The sequence below is a fragment of the Lagopus leucura genome, unplaced genomic scaffold (assembly GCF_019238085.1).
Source record: "Lagopus leucura isolate 7727_CA_CO unplaced genomic scaffold, USGS_WTPT01 Super-Scaffold_100056, whole genome shotgun sequence".
Lineage (NCBI taxonomy): Eukaryota > Metazoa > Chordata > Aves > Galliformes > Phasianidae > Lagopus > Lagopus leucura.
In genome coordinates this window covers 802623-814244 of record NW_024962302.1, presented here as the reverse complement: position 1 = coordinate 814244, position 11622 = coordinate 802623, and the positions used below count along the sequence as shown (strand labels likewise).

Sequence of the window (11622 nt, the reverse complement as noted above, 5' to 3'; positions counted from 1 at the left end):
CCATCCCATCCCATCCCATCCCATCCCATCCCATCCCATCCCATCCCCTCCCATCCCAGGAAGGCTGCAATTAAAACCATTGACCTGTGTCTTGACGATGAAGGCAGGACCAAAACCAAAGAACTCCTGTAGAAGACCGCGTGCTGTGAATGGTTGGAACACAGCTGCCATCTCCCTCTACATGGCCCAAGTGATTCTGTGGCTGAAGTCCTTCCATGGAATATGTTTAACGTTGTAGAAATGAAAACTTAAGAAGAAAAAAACACACCGTACTTTAGAAACGCAAATTAAAAAAACATTATTTTCGCTTGCCATTTCCAAGAAGATCAAGAAAATTTCCACCAAAATCAACATTTTTCTATGAATATTTACAGTTTGTTTGAAAAGAAAAAAAAAAAAAAATCTGTTTTGGCTCAAAAAATATTTGTTGAAATTTGCGTGACAGGCAATGCTACCTCCCCAGTGAGGCACAGAGTGGGGCTGTGCAGTGCCACCAGAGAAGGGATGGGAGTTGGCCAAGGAGGGTGCGTGGGATCCCATTGATGGTGCACAGCTGCATCCACTGCGACTGGAGCTCAATGTGCTATGAAGAGATGCTTCCAAGAAGGAGGTCTGATTGGGAAAGGGCTCTCCCACCCCCACAGAGGCCATGTCCCCCCAGGCTATGCATCTATGGCTGTGCTGGAAAGCAGAGCAGGGCACGTGGCTTTGGTCCATCCTGACCTTAATGTCCTGCTCATTGCATACACCCAATGGAATTGTGAAATAAAGCTGAAAGTTGGGATTTCTCCCAGTTTTAATGCTGGGATAGGTGGTGTGGAGAGGCATTTCAGCTTTGCTTAATTACACAGAATTACAGAACTGTAGGGTGCAGCGTTAGTTGGTGTGTGAGTGCCTGACTTCTTCCAGCAGTGCAGCAACCAAAGGAGAGGGGACAGTCCCCTTCACACCAGAGGGTTTCTCTGGAAGTAGTCACTCAGTGTTGTTTCCCTTTATGGGGGCACCGTAATGGGGGGAAAAAAGGCCATTTTGGGTGCGGTGGGGAGCAGGGCTTCCGCGTGCGCTGCGGTGCGGGGGGAGCGCGGGAGGCGGGGAGGGAGGAGAGGAGCGCCTGGCACGGGTTCAGAAAGCTCTCCAGCTCACACATCTGGTTCTTATATTTCAAAGTTAATTAGTCATATTGAGGCTGTCTGAAGATAAATTTATCATCCAGCAAAAACACAAACAGTTTGAAAAATGAAAGGAAGTGAGGTGACACGGCTTGACGTTTAAATAAATCATTTTAACATGATTAAAAAACTTGTCCTCCCTGACACCCGGAGCTGGAGGCTTTGTAAAGGCGTTCTGACAGAGATGGGGCCCTGCTGGCTGCACAAAGCCATTCCCTGCACAGAGCAGCACTCCGTGCCGCCGCGCAGGATTCCCATTGCCGGTCGTTGTCACCGTGCGCACTGGTGGCTGTCACTGCATGCCCCATTGGCACCATGCAGGATCCTTAGATCCGTAGCTTCAGCTTAATGCTGTAAAGGCAAAAAAAACCCTGCCTTTTTGCCATTGAATAGCAGAAGGTGGTGATGAAACGAAACAAACGTGCTCCGTGAGCATCCCTGCACCGTGCAGTGGTCCTGCGCCAGGTGACCCTATTTTGGCTTTGCTCATCCTGGCTGGGTGCACAGTGTCTTTCTCACCAGGGTTCAGCCCAGGGCTTGAGGTCCATCCCTAAATGAGACGCAGACATGCAGCCCTCCAACCAAGCCTACTGGACCTCAGAGAGCCCTCAGTTCCCTCTGGATCTCGAAGTGCAAATCTGCAAAATGAGGATTGTGTTGGGACTGTTGCATCCCTTCCCTGCTCCTCAAAGGGCTGAGGGAGCTTGGGCACAGAGGATGGATAGACAGACACACAGAGAGACAGACACACGGATGGACACACAGGTGGACAAATGGATGGTTGCAGAGACAGACAGGCAGGCAGACAGACTCAGGGAGCTGCGCAGCCTGCTTGAAGATGGGGAAGCTGAGAAGGGGGGAAGACGTGCATCTCGTAACAAGAAAAGATCTCTCCTGGGCTTGAAGGAAGCAAAGTGACAGAAAGGAGCGTGAAATAAAAATAAATAAATAACCAAGTGACGCTTAATGGATAAAATGAATATTCAAGTTGTTTCCAAGGAAGAATCTCTGACTTTGGTGCTGGTTACAGTTACAAGGCTTGTGCGTTTTCTTGCTGTCAAAGCCTTCACCATAATTGTCCAAAAGTTCCTTATCTCTAACAAAACTGTCAGCTGCCTTTGAAGTATCAGAACAGTCTCATCACATCCTATTAAATAGTAAACAACATTTGCAAGTGTGCAGCCCCAGGCAGCTGTGTGTGGTGGGGAGGGGACATGCAGTGGGGCTGGGCACAGGGACATGGCTGTGCCATCCCTGGATGGAGGGGCTGTTCTGCTGGGAAGGAACACAGTGCTGTGAGTGCTACCCAATGTTCTCCTGCTTCTTCCTTCAGCCAGATTTGGAGAAGCATATTTCACGTGTCGAAGCGTCTTCTGAGAGCTGAATCTTTCATAGAAGAGTAATTGTGCAATTAGTTATGAATTAGTAAAAATTCATTTTAATTACTTCCAGGTGTGACACATTTTATGCTGCAGAGTATGGAGGGGACTGAAGTTGCTCTGTTGGCATCCACTGTGGGAGCAGATGTGAGCAGACACTGTGCCCACCTGGCACACATCTCTGGGTGTTGGGGGAACCTCTCTGCAGGGGGAAGGGGGAGCCCTGGGAGTGGCTTCCCCAGAACCCCCATGCAATAATGTTTGGTCCGTTTACTCAGCTCTTTGGACATGGGTTGGGTCTGCTCTCCATGGGGAGCCGAAGTCCCTCGTGTCCCTGTGGAGCTGGAAGCTCAGCGTTGGGAAACCAGGTGGATCACACTGTGCCCATCATTAAAACCCTGGAAATCTCCCCATAAAGCCATTGAGATTTCCAGTCCTAATTCCAGATCAAAGAGGCATTGGGAAAGAGCTTCCCAGGTCTGAGCGCTTATCTCAGCCGGAGCCGCCGGCGTTTGAAGTTGCCCCATCAGTCACTAATCAAAGATCTCCCTTCAGATGGGGAAATCAGACTCCTTTCAGCAGGACGGGTGGTTATCGGCTCCCAAACACCGCCTGTCTTTGCTCTGACCTTCTCTTTGTGAGCTGACCCCAGAGCAGAAGCACCGCATAGGGATTGGCCCTGCAGTGCTGGCACGCGCATGGCTGCGCCTTCAGATCAGCAAAGAATGTGCATGTGGAGGTCATAAAACCCTCCTGAGGTAAATAAATACACGCTAGACTCCTCACTTAACACACAGCAATGGCAAGCACTAACAAAGAGCTGCATTTCCACTCAAAGGAGGAATCCGCAGGGCTATTGGCCTCTGCTTTCCCTCATCACACACAGACAATGCCGAGGGGAGCAAACCCTTAAGCACAGAGCAGGGAGGGGGGCACTGTGGTTGGGAACCTCCTGGGTGCAAAGAGAGCCCAACACAAAGTCTGCATTCAGCAATTTTCCACCCTCTCTGCAAAAATGTGCACCCATGGGATCCCCTGTTCCAGCACAGCACACACTGCAAAGGGAGCAGAACTCTGCTGCAAAGTCCCCAGCAAAGCAGCACGTGGCCTTGCAAGGGTCTGAATCAGCATCAGAAACAGTTTTCGCTGAAAACATCACATCTTTTTTTAAGCTAAATTACACAGAGCCCCAGGACTCTGCCCTTGAGTCCTCCAGCAGCATTGTACATGGCTCTCTGGAAAACTGCCTGAGCGTTTTTCTGTCCAGTTTTGCAACGTGCTGCTTTACCAGCTTGGACAAGCTGCTGGGAAACCTCTTCTAGCAAAGGGTTTGGGGCTGACATCTGCATCATCGTGTAAAAGCATCCCCTGGATATCCCGGAGAGCACCGAGCGTGTCCTGGAGCAGCGCTGCCTCTGAGCTGTGTCTGTGGGTGCCAAGACCGAGAACATTCCTTGGCTGTGGCCGTGCTCCTCCTGCTGTGCCCACAGTCCCTTCTCTTTGCACAGGGATCGGATGGCGCTTCTCCTGATGGGAATTTGCACCTTGTAACTCAACGTGGGGTGGGACAGGACTGCAAGGAGTTCCCCTGTGGGTCCTGCAGAGATCTCAGAGATCCATAACTGCTATTCCAGGCGATGGCTCCATTTTTGGCAGTCGTCTCATGGCTCTGTATCCTCCATGTAACCAGATTCTTCACTTCCCTCGTGCTCGGGGTTAACCCTTGGGGCAGCACTCATGGGCAGCAGCAGTGGGGCTGTAATAAGATGGGAGGCACTGGGCTGTACTGTGGGGGTTGGGTGGCACACAGGTGGGGCCGATCCCCTCCCCTTATGTGGGGACACTGACCCCTGTGTGAGGTGTCCCTAGGTGACACCACACTGCCTCCTCCTAAGAAACGCATGCAAATCAATCACCCAACACAGCAGGCAACGAAGGCTGGAGCTCACCGAGCACCGAACAGCGCGGCTTTTGTTGGGGTAGAGCTCATTCCTTTCACGTTTGCCCGCGAGGCTTTGCATAATTAGAATGGAGCCTCTCCTATAAATGCAAACCCCTCGCATCCCCACGCAGCAGCAGTCCTGTTGGGGTGCGACCAAGGCCCGTCCCAGGGCTCCTTTGGGACCCCGTGCACACAGTGGATCTCACTGCACCGGCGTACCAAAACCAGAGCTTTTTTTTTTTTTTTTAATAAGGCCTCAGACAAACTCATAAAAAGCCCCTGTCAGCAGGGCAAATTTCATTCCAGCTGGGAACTGGATTCCTGTGAAAGGAAAGTGCCAGCAGGCCCTTCGCTCCAATGGCACGACCAGACATAGCTATAATTAAGGGCTTCTCGATAGCTGCGTGAAAGTTGTTATGAATTTCAGTGGGCAGAGGGGCACAGAGGAACAGTAAATCACCCCCAACAAAAGGTACGGGCAGCGGGGAGCAGGCTCCGGTGTTAACCAAGCACTGTTGTAAAGAGCTTAAATTATGAACACGTGCCATAGTTAGAGCAGGGTCAGCTTTAACTGGGAGCCCATTGTCCCCGCAGAGCCAAGCATGGAGGAATTGGGCTCCACATCTGGCTTCTCTGTCCTGGAGCTCCACTGCTGTCAGTGCCCTTAGTTTGCCCCCAAGAATGGAAGGACTGCTGGCATCGCACACCATGATGATGGGATGGGCTTCTCCATGCAGAGCCCAGCAAGGACTTGATCCACACAGGGACATGGGGAATGCAATGCGGGGCTGCCTGGCTGCAGCCATCCCATGGCCCCATACAGCTCTGCCCAAGCAGTACTCTGCAAGCAGGACTTCCACAGCTGTTATTTCATTAACTACTGTCAGCACCCGCCAAGCACAAACTCTGAATAATCTGTTGCTGATTTGTACATGGATTTGTACCGGAAAAGGTTTTTGCCAAAGCCGGCTTTGCACAGCCTCCATTATAGGTCCCAGGGCCACAGGCATGGGGTGAATGCTGGGCACAGCGTAACTCAGCACTGGGGCACCCAAACCACGCTGAGCCCGAGCGGGATCATTTATTTCACCCCAAATTGTGCATGTGGAGCAGCAAGTCTGCACCAAAGCCCATCAGTAAAATGAGAAAGCCAAAGATTGCGCCATAAATAAGGACCGGTTGACACTTCTTAAATTCATAGCTTTAGCACACAGCAAAGTGTCTCCTTTTTATCAGGAATTTGTTGACAAGGGTTGCAAAAAGATCTACAAATAATACTGAGTGGGGCTATGAAAATGTATTTGTGGAACATTTCAGTATCAAGGATCACCATTATATCGGAAGAATTCATCTTCCTGGAACATTTTATTAGTATCTCGATTTTATAGCTGCTCCCTTTTAATTTTTTTTTAAAAAATTATTATTATTTTTTTCATCCTTCCAGCAAATGCAGCAATGGGGAGAGCCCTTTCTCCAGCTGCGGCTGCAGGGATATGGCTGAACCAGCTCTAAGATGCCACCATTCCGTTCCCACCCCCATCCCATCCCATCCTAACCCAACCCATCTATCCCCATCCCACCCCATCCCCATCTTCATCTCATTTTCATTCCACCCCCATCCCATCCATCCCCATCCCAACCTATCCCATCCCATCCCATTCCATCCCATCCCATCCCATCCAATCCCATCCCCTCCCATCCCATCCCATCCCATCCCATCCCATCCCATCCCATCCCATCCCATCCCATCCCATCCCATTTCTATTTCATTTCATTTCATTTCCATCCCATCCCATTTCTATTTCATTTCATTTCATTTCATTTCATTTCATTTCCATCCCCTCCCATCCCATCCCAACCCATCGCCATCCCCATCCTATCCCCATCCCCATCCCCATCCCCATCCCATCCCATCCCATCCCATCCCATCCCATCCCATCCTATCCCATCCCATTTCCATTTCATTTCCATTTCCACCCCATCCCATCAGTCAATCACTGATGGGGAACATTGGGAGCAGCTGAGAGAACGGAGCCTTTTCCCCAGGGTAAGCTCAGCCCCGGCGTCTGCACCCACTCCTCCCCACAGCAGCACATGATCTCGTCCTGCCCTCACCCTCAGCCCAAACCGATGATGAATGCCCCACAGTGGCACTACAGACGGCCATAAATAACGCCTTGCTCCGCAGTGCCTGCAGCTTCCATTAAGGCTGTCTGGATGGGGCTGTGATACCCCAGGTCCGCGCCGGGCTCAGCCACAACATTTATCAGCATGCTTTCCTCACCCCATAAATCATCCCAGCCAGGAGCCATATGGGAAACAGCCTCAGCAGCTTCCAGCAGTGGGCAGCAGCTCCTCGATGGGGCACTCTGCTCATTCCCAGTGGATTCCACTTGTGCCCTGCACACATGTCCTTAAATGTTACGGCCCACCGGGAGCACTCCATGGCTTTCCGGACCCATGCCGCCATCCTCACCTCAAACATTACAAAGATAACCATTTTGATGTAGCTCTGCTTGTATTATTTTCACTGAAAGGTCCTCCTGGCACAGGGATCCATGTTTCCTTCTCATTTCCTCTGGCCACTGAACCTCAAAGGTCCTGCCAGTCCCTGCCTTTCTCACCCTTATTTCTTCCCATGCACAGTGAGGTGAAAATTGAGACCAAATCAGCCTGTTTACACTTCACACCCACTGTGTACAGGAAAAAAATGCCTAAAGTGATAAAGAATGAAGCCTATTGTTGTGGAGCTTAATTGAAAAGGGGAAAAAATGCCCCTAGGTTTTACAGTAGGGATTTACAGGTGTGTTTAGAACCCTCACCTTGCATCGTAACTCAAGATACGACCAGACAACCCCATATAACAGCATCTAGAGACATCATCATATGTAACATAGCTGGTGTTTGGGGCAGTAGAGGAACATGCCCACAGGTTTTCCCTCTTGTATCTGGCCTTCTCCCCAAGCATCTCCATCCCCAGCTCCTCTTTACAATGCCTCTTTTCCTCACTTCCATTGGGATCTACTGAAACCAATGCAAAGACCGTACAGAGCTGGGATCTGGGAGCTGAGGATTGGCCTCTCCCAGCAATGGGCTGCCCTAAAGGGGTTGAGCAAATCCCTGGGCAGCTGAAGCCATGTGGCACGGAGCAAAGGGCAGCTCTGGGAGCCCTGTGCTGCCTGTGTTGAGGCCTGTCTTGCAGCTTCTGCCATAGTGAACTCTTGGGAACACTTTAAATTAAGTGTCCTAAATTCGCCTAACTACGCATTTAATTTGGCAGTAATAGGACACTCTCTGTATAATAGCAGAGTTGCTGTATAATAGAAGAGTAGCTGCATATTAATATTTTGATTATTAAGGACATGTGTATTGGAGGCTTAATAAGTATGTAATATATTATTGCTTAATTGCTCAGAATCTTAAGTATGTTTTCATAATTAGCTGCTATTTAGTTAACGTAAATATCCAGCTTATTAAATATAGACATGCATTCTGCCTGCAGCGGTTCTTCATATGAGCAGCACCCGAGGACAGTGGGCATCCAGCAGGACCAGCCCTGTGCTGGTAGTCAGCCAACACATCCCAAGCCCTCCAAGCTTTGCAGTCCCATTGTGTGCAGTGGGAAGCTCTGCCATGGCTTTGTCTGGTTCCTCTCACACAGAGAGAATCCCAGCCTGCTTCCTCCTTCCTTCACTTGCTGAGCTGGGGAGGTTTTCCAGCTGGGCTTTCGCTCTGCTTCCTGCGTGGAGGACCCATAAAGTCCTGATGGAAGTGGAAGATGGGAATGTTGTATTTCATGCTTGGTCTGAGCAGGTCCCACATCTCAGGGATCACCACCATTTATCCGGGATGAACACCTGTACTGGTGGCAGCTCAGAGTGCCAGGGATTATTCTGTCCTCTGTGCTGTGTGTTCATCCCAGCCGAGGTCGTGAGAAATGGGTGCCACCGTGGACAACAGCTCGGCTTGTCCTGTGCTCCTGTGAAGGAATGAATGCTTAAATAAGTGGATAAACAAAGGCGATGCCTTCGGAAACCCATATCCAAGGCAGGCTGGTGGAAGTGCTCTGTCTCAGCCGAGCGCTGGGCTCAATCTGCAGGGGCAATGCTATTTCAGGGTTTCTGCGTGCTGCTGGAAATCTGTTGAGGTCACATCCAACCAAGCAGCTCTATGATGTGCAGAAGGGTTCCCCGGGCCACGGCCACACAGAGATCTCAGCTCCAGGTTATGTGGGATGAGGGACAATCTCCTCAGCCCTGGGATGAAATGGCCCAAACGGCTCTGAGCTCATTCTCTATACTTGCAGATTTGGGGAAGGTTTCTCATGTGGGCTCCTAAACGCCACATTTCAACGCAGTTATTGTCCCAGTGCCTAACAGGGGAGGCAGGCTGAATGAGCCAATAACTCACCTGCTGCAAACATGTTTATTTGAGGGTTGTTTTTTTTTTCTTCCCCTTTTAAGAGCTTTAGCAAATACAGTACGTACAAGGGAAGAAAAAGCCCTGATGCCAGCATGCATAATTCCTCCAGGAGCAAGTCTGATAGGAACACAAAAGCGTGCACGCTTCCAAACTGTAACCAATATTTGCACATTGGAGTGACTAATTCTCCACTCCAAGCCACAGAACAATAGGCGTAATAGCAAGGTGCATTAATGCGAAGCGTGATTGTCTGCTGCCGTGCTTATTTGACACATAAACAAGGAGAGGAGGAGGATTTTTATCTACCTGTATAACTATTCGCTGAACAGCAGGTTACAAATGTGCTCAGAAAATGCTGACCCAGGGCTGCTCCTGTACCTCCTGCGCCGGATTGGCACATGATTTGCAGCACTGCGGGAGTTCTATAGCTGACCTCATTAGCAGTGCATTTCCTGGCTTGTTAGCATCATATTTGTATAATTTACGGCACCTTCGTTTTTATGGAATGTGTTCCTTGTAGAGTGTAATGGCAGCAATATATTTAACCTCTCCTATTTAGGAATGCTGTTGCTGAAGGCAGCCTGGAGATATAAAAGGGATTTTTTTTCATCTCTTCTTTCTCTCTAGCATGCATATTTTTTTTTTCCACTCAGTTGCTACATACCCAAATATACGTGTAACCTGCAAAGTGTTCATAAAAGGAAACAGAAAGCTGTGCTCAGGAAACCACAGCTTTCGCGGGAGCATTCCCAAGGTCAAGCCCCTAAATCAGTGCAGTGCCATCTTTCCAAAGCCATTACTCAGCTGCTGGAAGAGGAACGAGAATTGCAGCAGCAAAAAGGAAGGACAGTGCATGGAGATGGGATGAAGCTGGGCTCAGCACCTGGCTCTGCTGCCCAACCAAGGGCACTGCTGCTGGAGATGCTCTTTTGTGCTGTATTTCATTTGCAGCACCTGTGTGCACGTGGTGATGGGGAGAGGCAGCTGCATGTGATGATGGTGATGATGCAGCCCTGCAGTGCAGCCCTGGGGATGGTCAACACCTCAGCCAGGAGCCCTGGGACCACAGCAGCCCCATCCCTGCCTGCCTCTGTGTCTCGCAGCGAGCTCCCAATCCTCATCACTTGATTTAAATGGAGTCTGTCTCATTAGGTGACTATGTACCTGCTTAGTTGCCTAAACACCCCATTTCCATGCTGCTCAGGCTGTCTGTGCTATCTCGCAGTGATGGATTCTATGGGTGGAGAGTTGCATAGAAATACATCTGTGGGTGCTTCTGCGCTGCGACAGTGGTTCTGGGCTGCTCTGCTTCTCCTTCCCTTCCAGTCTGCACAGCCTGAGACCCCTAAACTCACCCTAACTCCATTCACTCTGGGCACAGGGAACCAACAGGGCCACAAAGGACCTTTGGGGGCAGCTCTGGCTTTGCCATCCATCAGCTGCCCCCCAAGGCCGTGGAGCGGGGAGGACTTCAGTGGTGCACCCCTGCATTGCTTTGCATCAGCACCACCACTCAGCACCATTGGGCTGAGCCAATGCTACCCCTGCCCCATTGCTGTGCCCCATAGCTGCCCCATAGCTGCTCCACAGCCACCCCACAGCCGCTCCAGTGCTCACAGCAGTGCCAGCAGCATCTCGGAGCTTTCTTGTTAGCTGCACTCTAAGCAGGAAAGTGACTGGCCCTGACAATATAATTTACATCGCTGTATAAAACTATCTGTGGAAGCCAAGCTAATTTGTGCCAGATTAGGCTATTTGTCTCAGCCACTGTCTAACGGCACAATCTATCAGAGGGCTGTTTTCAAATATCGCTTTTCAAGCGTGCCCTTGAGAGGCGGGAATTGATTGGGATCTTAGAAAGCAAAATTACAGCAATAACTTAAAAGAAACAATAATTACTGAATCATACCAGTGTCAGCACTCTGCAAAACACGAAATAGCCATCAAACCCCAATCCAATATATTCTGCAGCAAATTTATTGAATGGAAAAAGCAGTTGAGTGAGGCTTTTTTTTTTTTCCCTCCCCGTTCCCTTCACCCCCTCTCTCTCCTGGTACATATGGTTATCTCCAAACCGCAAGTGAATGAGTCGATAATTCTTGTCATTGACTGCTCCATTTTCAGAGAGTCAAGAGAAGATCCATTAGGTACCTCCCGACGCGGTGTCTTTCCCCTTCCCCTCCAGTCATTTGCGAGTCTGCGCTCCTCGGGCAAACAAACATATATAACTAATCATCTGTTAAAGCGCTGAGCCCCCTAATAAATCTCTGCAACTGAAATACTTTAATGGGTAATTAATTGATCCTGTTCCAGAGGAGTAATAAGATAATAAATTAGACAATATTTCACTCAGTTGTGTCAGTGTACTGCTAATGGTGCTGTAGGGCTAAGCCGAAGGATAATAAATTAGCCAGAAATTAACTGCTAAGAGCTTTCTGCAGAGAAATTGGCTGACGGGCAAGGCTTGGTGATTTAGGGCCCTGATGCCGTGGTGGTGCTCTCCATTCCCTTTATTTATTTTTTGGTGCTCACAGATATTAACTCTTGTTTGGGGCTGGGGGGAGCAGCACGGCATGGCGTGGCGTGCATGGTGCATCATGGCACAGCTCACCATGGCATGGTGCAACAGGGCATGGTGAAACATGGCATGGCACAGTGCAACGTGGCACAGTTCATCATGGCATGGTGCAACATGGCATGGCACAGTGCA

General features: G+C 49.8%; 1 protein-coding gene across 6 annotated transcripts in view; it reads right to left on the bottom strand.

Annotated features, from left to right (window-relative positions):
- Nucleotides 1-56: 56 nt before the first annotated feature.
- Nucleotides 57-11622, bottom strand: part of LOC122188195 — a 108978-nt gene continuing 97412 nt past the window's right edge. For all 6 annotated transcript variants that reach the window (XR_006181514.1, XR_006181508.1, XR_006181507.1 and 3 more), the window contains one exon: nucleotides 57-247. The gene's annotated coding sequence lies outside the window, so the exon portion shown is untranslated. The remainder of the gene's footprint in view (nucleotides 248-11622) is intronic.